The following is a 9983-nucleotide window of genomic DNA, read 5'->3' as shown; positions in this document are numbered from 1 at the left end:
TAGATTGTAAGCCTCTTGAGGGCAGGGACTATCTTTTGATTCTTTTTGTATCCCTAGCCCTTAGCACCGAGCAGGCACATAGTAGGTGCTTAATGAGTTCTTATTGACTGACTCCTAAGTCACTTGCAGCTCTAAATCTACAATATAAATCAGATCACCTAAAGAGAATATGGAATTTCAGAGAGGGAAACTGACTTGTCCAAAGTCATACAGCAAGTTAGTAGCAGATTCAGCTTTAAAGCCTGAGCTGCTATTATCCCCATAATGCACTGCTGGGACCTCTGCATGGGCCAAGATGGCAGAGCAGGCAGACATGACTGGGAAGCACCACACCCTAGAAGAGATCCGGAAGCACAACCATAGCAAGAGGGCCCGGGTCATCCTGGATTCCAAAGGCTGTGACTTGACCAGATTCTCGGAAGAACTTTCTAGTGAGGAAGTCTTATGGGAGTGAGCTGGAGATGATACCATTGAACTCTGGGAGTATGCTGGGCACTCCACCAATGCCCAAGAACCACCAAAGACAGTGGGGAACTTCACCCGTATGACAGATGCAAAATAAAGAAGCTGTCAGATACACTTATTATTACCATCAATAGTACCACCAGTTGGTAGACCCATTGGGCGATCCCAGAAATCTCTGCATTTGTCATGGCTACTTCAGAGCAAAGTATCAAACACTAGGCTGGAAGGCTGCATGTGACCTCCAAGTGTGCTTCAAACCAAATGAAAATGCAATTGGGAAATATTTAACAAAATAAATAAAAATATAACAGAATGTGGATAATGTTAATATAGTGGCAGCTATGGGACCTGGAATCAGGAAGACCTGAGCTCAAATCTGGCCTCAGACACTTACTAGCTATATGACCCTGGGCAAGTCACTTGACCCTGTTTGCCTCAGTTTCCTCATCTGTAAAATGAGCTAGAGAAAAAAATGGCAAACCACTCCAGTATCTCTACCAAGAAGACCTCGAATGGTGTCATGAAGAGGCTTCATGCAGATGGATGGGTTTTATTTAGGACGCTCGAGACGAGGAGACCAATCAGCAGGTGATTCTAATAGTCCAAGGGTGAGGTGATGAGGGCTTGCGCCAGGGCAGTGTTGGAGGAAAGAAGGGGTTCTATAATGAGAGGTATTATAAAGGTAAAAGAGAAGGTTCTTGACATCTGATTGGAAATGGGAATGGGTGAGTCAGATGACACTCAGGCTGTGATCTCTCTCTAGGCCACTAGGTGGCACCAAATTGCACAGAGCACTGGACCTGGCATCAGGAAGACCCGTTTCAAATTCCATCTCACTTACTGTGTGAACCTGAACAAGTCACTTAAACTTTGTCGGCCTCAGTTTCTTCAACTGTAGATTGGGGGCAATAGTAATACCAACCTCCCAGGGTTTTCATCAGGATCAAATGACATAATATTTGTAAAGCGTTTAGCACAGTGATTGGCCCATGTTGTTGTTCAGTCGTGTCCACCTCTTTGTGACCCCATTTGGGGTTTTCTTTTTTGGTAAATAACATTTTTTTCCAATTAAATCTAAGGATAGTTTTGAACATTTCATTTTTTATAAGATTTTGAATTCCAAATTTTTCTCCCTCCCCAAGATGGCAAACAATCTGATATAGGTTATACAGGTGCAATCATGTAAACATATTTCCACATTAGTCATATTGTGAAAGAAGAAAAAGAACAAAAGGGGAAAGCCACAAAAACAAAACAACAACAAAAAAAAAAAAACAAAAGTGAAAATAGGATACTTTGATCTGCATTCAGACTCCATAGTTCTTTCTCTGGATGTAGATGGCATTTTCCATCATGAGTCTTTTGTGGATCATTACACTGCTGAGAAGAGCTAAGTCAATAATAGCTGATCATCGCGCAACAGTGCTGTTACTGTATACAGTGTTCTCCTGGTTCTGCTCCCTTCACTCAGCATCAGTTCATGTAAGTCTTTCCAGGTTTTCCCGAAGTCCACCTGCTCATTATTTCTTATAGCATAATAGTATTCCATTACATTCATATACCACAACTTGTTTAGCCATTCCCCAATGGATGGGCATCCCCTAAATTTCCAATTCTTGGCCACCACAAAAAGAGCTGCTATAAATACTTTTGTACATGTAGGTCCTTTTCCCTTTTTTATGACCTTTTTGAGAAACAGACCTACAAGTGGTATTGCTGGATCAAAGGTCATGCACAGTTTGATTGCCCTTTAGACATAGTTCTATTTGGGGTTTTCTTGCCAAAAATACTGAAGTAGTTTGCTATTTCCTTCTCCGGCTCATTTTACAGATGAGGAAACTGAGGCAAACAGGGTGAAGTGACTTGCCCAGGGTCACGCAGCTAGTAAGTGTCTGAGGTCAGATTTTAACTCAATGTCTCCCTGACTGTGCTCTATGCACTATGTCACCACCTAGTGGCCCTGACCAGCACATAGAAGATGCTTAATAAATAAATGCTTGTTTCCTTGTTTTTCTAGAGGGTGTCTCTTCATTCAAATTACTTTTGAAGTTTCAATTCTATTTTTGATGTTCTAGCGCTGCTTTATTCTTTCTATAACAAAGATATTGCTATGGTTACTGTGTGGCCTTTAAAAATTAGATCATTTTGTGTATCCGTTTGTACTTGGACAAATCAGTCTTTGATGCTTTTAAAAGCTCCCAAAAGTCCTTCTGCGGACTACTCATTCATTCAAACCCAAGCAGTGTCAAGGTTTTGCTCTAAGAAAGCTTGGGGCTCTTGGATTTTTGTGATAGTAAATCTAGTAAAGAATAATGTGGCATGGGGCCCATTTCAAATCGGTTTCCTTTTCAGGCAATTAGGAACTAAAATGCTCATGATTCAAATGCGTCAAATAACCGTTCTGGTATAGACAATGATGATGAGCAGGAGACATGTCCAGAAGAAACTGATATTGATCAAGAAACATATTGAGTTCCTATAAATCGCAAATGATCATTGTGCCAAGACCATTTTTCACTCCCAAAGTATCCCATCCTCAGCCTAGATTTAGCACTTGGATTCTTTGAGGGGTAAGGTATATTAGGGAGAGATCTTCCTTTGGGGACCGCTATTTGAAGACAAAAACAAAACCTAGCTAGCGCTTGCTCTCATTTGGGAAGGTTCCTGCCAAGAAAACCCCAAATGGAGTCATGAAGAGTCAGATAGAACTGAACTACAACAACAAAAGCTGCCACTAATGAAGACAAAATGACTTTCCGGTAGCTATATCTGTTTTTTTTTTTTCCTTAGTTTTTTCCAATTTGCCCATCATCTTTATTCTCTGGCCATCATTTTATTTCCTCCTTGGAAGGTGAGTTGTTTGATGACATGGAAGTCAAGGAAGTAACTCTCTTTAAAGTGTAGGTTGTCATAATGAATTGTGATCATACATTTTTCCCCTGACATATTAGTTAAATAGAATGCACATAAAAAAACACCATAGCAGAGTAAAAAGGTAGATTTTTCTCTCTTTAAAAAAATAACAATATAGATTTTATAATCCATAATACCACTGTGACTCTGCCTCACTAACTTAAAAAACAAAGACAAGGGGCAGCTAGATGGCTCAGTGGATAGAGAGCTGGCCCTGGAGTCAGGAGAACCTGAGTTCAAATCCAGCCTCAGACACTTACTAGCTGTGTGACCCTGAGCAAGTCACTTAACCTCAAATGCCTCTAAAAAAAACATTCACACACAATATAGCATGAGGTCAGGACTTCTCCAAGGTTTAGAAGTAATGCTCACTATTTCTCCTGAAACTGACATTTAGAATGAAAGGGTAGGGAGGGGTGTGAAAAGGTGGCTATGCCAGAAATGCAAAATTACCTTGCAGAAAAATCTTTTGTTGACATTTTTAATAGTCATTGCCTGGAGGATACAAACAAACAAAAAAAAAATCCCTGGGTTTCCTGGCTCTCAAATAAGTATTCTTTTATTTCACCTTTATACGTAATTTACTAAATATAATTCTTGTGTCTATACAGACAGATGATAATGAATTATTGTATTGCCTACTACCTTAAAATATTAGTCATTTTAAAGAGAAGCCTTTTTGGAAACCATGCCAGGATAACGGTAGGAACTTCACGCAAAGGGGAGAAAAACATTTTGGAGCAGGTGGATTTTGTTCACAGGGAAACAGAAGTACTAAGAGAAAACATGAAGATCCTAACATACAAAATCAGGGGGAGTAAAAGGGAAGAGAGAGAGTAATACAAAAATATGCAGAGTATGTTACAGAGAGATTTGAAAAAGAGAAGCACTTTCTGGGTCATGTAACCAAAAAGATGGAAGACTAGACATTTCCTCTGATCCTCCTAACTTCTCAAACCATTCTAAAACAGCAATTGTGCACAAGAAATAAAAAGTGATTTCAACTATCTCCATCTAGAAGAGGACTGTCCAAAATGCAGCCCTCATGCAGCCCATTGCGATTTATGTGGTCCACCTACAAGCATAGAAATTTACATAAAAGCTTTAGTAAACTAAGTCCAGCTCCCGCAGAGCTCTCACTAAAACGGCAAATGAAAATATATTATCTATTGTTTCAATAAAAACCTAAAGTTGGACAGCCCTGGTCTAGAACACTAAAAAAAAACAACCCCAAAATATGAAAATCCAATGAATTAGCAGCAGAGGAGGCTAATCCTTAACCCCTACCATGCTCAGTGAGCACTCACGATACTACCACCCACTATGTGGGCAAGCCTGCACGAACAGACTCTGGAGCTTGTGACAACTCTAGTCTACCTCCCTGTCTCCTTCCGATACCAGGGAAAACCAAAAGACAGAAGAAGCTTGTCCTGTTTGGGACAGCAGCTCAGCCGTGCTCTGTACTATAGAGGGAGCTAGCACAGAACACCTATGTGTGGCATTCCACTAAGTCTGAGGAAAAGAACCCAACATCCAGCTGCAGCCTGTTCTTTCCCCCAGAAATCACTTGAGGCAGAGGCTTGGGATGTCAAAACATAAAATGTCCAGGGTGGGAGGAGGCTGAAACAGATCTGAGGCTCAAACTCCTGGGAAACTTCCATCAAAAATGGAGGAGTCAGAAACTGAGCAACAGGAGAAAATGAAGGGAAAAGATCTCAGGAGGAAGAAAACTCAGTTAAAAATCTTGAGCATAAGAAGATAAACCAAAAGACAAGATATTAATACCAGAAGAGAATAATGCCTCCAGATAGGTTAAAAGACTCTGGGTATCTTTGAATAAATATTGTAAGACAAAGGAAAATGAATCAATTCTTGATGAAACAGAGAAACCTATGGATTCCCAAGAGAGCATGGTCTTATAGCAGGATATTCCTGAATGGTTTAGAAGAGAAATAAGAACAATAAAAGCAGAATTTATGGACTGCACAATAATTAACAAAACAGACAAATTTGAATCCACAGAGGCACATTTCACCAAAGAAACAAAAGAAAGAATAACTGATCTGGAATACAAGTATACAGAAGAAGGACACTCTGGAAGAAGAGAAGCAAAAAACAACAATGTTTAAAAAAAACAAAGAAACCATGATCTCAATACAAAGTATATTGACTTTGAAGATAGGCTATGTAGAGACAATGTAAGGATTATAAAGTTCCCAGAATAACATGACACCTAAACACCATAATGTAGGACATAATATAAGGAAATTGCCTAGAACTTCTAAACACAGAAAACAAAGTTCCCATGGAAAGAATCCATAGATAATGACCAGAAAAAACCTTATAATCCAAACACCAAGATGAATACTGGTTAAATTTAATAATTCCAATGACAAACAACCAATGCTACAAGTGAATAGGAAAGAGACCTTCAAGTAGAAAGGAAAGGAAATTCAAATAACATGAAGCTATTCTGCATCCACCAGGAAATGCAGGAAGGAATATGTTCTAAAGTGCAAAGGACCTCAAGACACAGCCCAGGACATCATGCTCAGCAAATTTGCTGCAAACCATTATCAAAAAAAGATGAATATTCAATTTTTTAAAAGAAATGGTTTTTTTGCATGTCTATAAAGATACTCAGATCTGAACAAATTATTTGCTTCTCAAACACCCCAGACAATAGGAATAAAAGAACGGTGAACAAATACAGCAATCAAAGACAGCAAAAACAGAATAACAACAGAGAGATCATTAAGAGATTTCTTTCCTAAAGTACACAAGAGAAAAGAATGAAAGTAGAAGGCAAATAGAAGTGAAGTTTGAAATATCATGGACCAAAACATTCAACACCCCATCTAAAGGTGAATCAGTTTCTTGTGGGATTGAACTACAGAAAAGGAGGGAGCATAAAAGGAGGGTAAGGAAAGGGACAGAGAGGAATATGTGATGTATTCTAATCAAGTCAAAGGTAACAGTGAAGGGAATAATTCCTGAAGTCTCTCAGGAAGAAGAAAACCTGCAGAAGAATGGGCAAGGAAGCAAGAGGGGGGAATGAAGCAGATGGAAAGAAAGAGGGAAACCTTATTTTCACTTGTTGGATGGGTACCACTGATGAAAGCTCGCATGGAGGAAGAAAGATATTCCATAATGGTGGATGGTTACCTTACAATGGATTTAATCTATAGAGAGTTGGTACTTAGAGATACTACTCGTCTTACCTCAGGAGAAAGGGAATCAGAGTTCCTAGAGGCAACTCAGAAGGGTTAGACTCAGAAGGTATGGAACTAGGTGTGTTGGTAAGCAAAATGGGCTCTTAGCACTTAGTTCAACCAAGTCCCCTTGAAGAGTTTGGCCTTTGCTTCCTTGATTAGATTTGGGTGTCCTTGGTGCCTCCTTGCCTTAGGGGAGGGCCCAGTTTACACATGAGTTTGAGTGACATGTCCGGGACAGCAGAGGCTTTTAGACCACGTGTGTTTAAATCCCCTCTTTGTAACAATTCTAGGTCACATGGGTGAGTCGCACGTGTGACTCACCCCTGACCCTGAAAAAGATATAAAACCAGGGGTTGGCTTTCTTTTCTTTGGAGCCCTTACCCACAACAGTGGTGGCGCGAGTGACTCTGGGCCAGTCCTCGTTATGAGCTCCTGGGCTGAACCTAGATGTTGGTAACTATGAATCTGTATTTGGTCTGTCTGTCAATGTTTGTAATTTGTTTAGGGCTCTCACTCTTGGTGAGGCTTGCTGATGTGCAGACTCTAGGCGTCTGTAGCTAAGAGCCCTCCAGCTCATAAACCCGAATGTTGGGACTTTGTTAAACTCTGGTAACTATGTATTGGGATTTGAATCAGACGAGGTCTGTCTGTCGATGTTTGTACTTTGTATTTTATTCTGAAGTTCAGGATGCTGGTTTTTTCCCCTGAACTAAGTGAATGATATTTGTATGCTGAATTAAAGTAAGCTTGTCAACCCCTTAACATTGCTTTCCTTACTAAAGTAGATCAAAAGAACCTGTGCTTTTGCAGCGTGCTGGTGGCATTCTTGTTGCTGGGCTTGTGATGGTCTTTTACCCCCTACAACAGCTGCTAGTTGGATGGTTGAAATACTAGGGTGGAGATCGCTTGGCAAATGGGAAAAAGAAAATGAAATGACTTTGGATAGAGCAAAGGTTAATAATGAACTGCACAATGAGAGCAAGAGGAAAATTCCTTCAACGGGTCAATAGCATCCCTGTCACATTCAGGCACCGATATTTCTAAGAATGAGGCACAACAGAAAAGATCTGCAAGGCCATAACATAGAAACTTTTAGAAGAGGGAACCTACAATAGGTATCTCAGAAGTTTTAATTGCATGAGAATGCAGAAACTAAATTAAAAAGTGTGAGGATCATAAATCTAAGAATAAAAGTCTGCAATAGACAAAAAGAGAATAAAATCCTTTGTACAAAAAAGTACAGAAAATGCAAATTATAAGTTTAAGCAGGGAGAGAAAAAGGGATTTCACTTGACTACTTAATTGAGGTGGGAAAAAAGAAGAGGAAGAATTAAATAACTAGGTAAAAGGAAGGAAGAAAAAAGAGCTAATAGGTTAAGAAAAACTCCGAAACTAGGGAAAGTCTAAGAAGTAGAATTATTAGGACCGACTTTGAAAAGTCGTAGGCTAACAAAAGTGAGAGCACAAAGAAATAGAGGAATACCTTCAAAAACATAACATATACAAACTAATAGAAGGACAAATAAACATCTTAAATAATTCTGTCTCAGAAAAGGAAATAAAACTAGTTGTAAAGGAACTACCAAAAGGGAGGGGGAAAACCTCCCAGTCTCAATAGATTTGTAGAATTCTATCAAACTTTTGAAGAATAATTAGTACCCATGCTATATAAATTATCTCAAAAATTGATAAAGAAATAAAAGTTGCTAAAGAACCTTACTTAAGATTTCTTTTGGGAGATATCAAGACATTTTATTAATCAGTTGTGCTGACTTTTTTTCCCCTCTCAAAAAAAATACAATTTGTCATATGGGATGGTTCCCTGGGAGAGGAAGGAGTGGGGTACATGGAATACCATGATAATGTAAGAAACAGAAAATATCAATAAATTTCTAAAGCAATATACTATTCCACTATATTCTGTGATTTCTAGTGGGTATGGAATAATTCTGTATTATTTGAATATTTTTCCTTTATATTTGAAGGTCTCTCTTGGCCATTTGCAAAATGTGTTGCTTGTCATCGGAATTTTTAAATTTACCCTCTACATGTAATGGAATGTGAAGCAGAGGGCTTATTTTTTTAATGGTGATATATGTATTATTTCAATTGATGGTCTATTTTCTCATGTTATTTCCTGACTTAGGTGTGTTCTGGGTGGGACATGACTCAGGCCAATTTCCTGGTAATTAATGTTTAATATTGGAATAAAATTTAACATTCAGGTTATTCAGTGATTAACAAACCACAAGGATAGCCATTGAGGCCATCTATCAGATATCAGTGTGCTGGAACCAGCTGTCATATTTTCAGTTTGGTCATTTAAACTCCAGAAATCAGAAAATACTACAAATTGGGCTTGATTTATTGTTTTGTTGATTGTATAAGCTTAAGAAAGTAGTGGGGGAAATGTCAATATATAGATTAAACTGAAAAATGTGCGTGGGTGTTTCTGGGATAACTAGTTGTCAAACATTTACCAGCACGTAGTGGAGGATATCTCAGGTTAATTGAGCCAAGTTAAACTCCTCTGGTTGAGTTGTACATCATAGTCCGTGTATGCATAGTAGAGCTCTGTTGGCTTACTTGATGACTGCTTTGTACTCAGACAAGGAAGTGACATCAACAGCCTAAACCTTTAGTCTTCTGAGTCATTTAACTCTCAAAACTAGTTTCAGTCATTTTTAAGGAAATTCTAGCCTAACTTGCATGGAGGCAAGGATTAGAATATTGCTCCCCAAAAGTGATAGGTTTTGTATTTGTCATGTTCTTCTGTGATTCTTGTTTCTTTTGTTTTTGTTTTGTTTTGCTTGACTGTGTTTATTTTTTCATTTTTAAATAATATCTTTTTTCCCCAATTGCACATAAAGATAATCTTTAACATTCATTTTTTAAAATTTTTGACTTCTTAAGTTTCTCTCTTCCTCCCTCACCTCCCTCCTCCCTGAGAGAGTAAGCAATGCAATTTGATACAGGTTATATATGTGCAGTCATGCAAAACTTATTTCCGTATTAGTCATGTTGCGAAAAAAGACACAGAACCAATGGGAAAAAATACAGAAAATGAAAAATAGTGTACTTTAATCTGAATTCAGACTCCATAAATTCCTTCTCTGGAGGTGGATAGCATTTTTCATCATGAGTCCTTTGGAATTGTCTTGGATCATTTTATTGCTGAGAAAAACTCAATCATTCACAGCTGATCATCATATAATATTGCTGTTACGGTGTACAACATTCTGGTTCTGCTCAATTCACTTGTATCAGTTCAAAAATAAGTCTTTCCAGGTTTTTTCTAAAATCAGCCTGCTCCTCATTTCTTATACCACAGTAATATTCCATGACATTCATATACCACAGCTTGTTCAGCTATTCCCCAATTGATGGGCA

General features: G+C 38.5%; 1 pseudogene; it reads left to right on the top strand.

Moving 5' to 3' along the window:
- The first annotated feature begins 295 nt into the window (after nt 1–295).
- Nucleotides 296–9572, top strand: LOC118835962 (annotated as a pseudogene).
- The last annotated feature ends 411 nt before the right edge of the window (nt 9573–9983 follow it).

The sequence above is a fragment of the Trichosurus vulpecula genome, chromosome 2 (assembly GCF_011100635.1).
Source record: "Trichosurus vulpecula isolate mTriVul1 chromosome 2, mTriVul1.pri, whole genome shotgun sequence".
In the NCBI taxonomy this organism is placed as follows: Eukaryota; Metazoa; Chordata; class Mammalia; order Diprotodontia; family Phalangeridae; genus Trichosurus; species Trichosurus vulpecula.
This window is presented reverse-complemented; position numbering and strand designations above follow the sequence as displayed.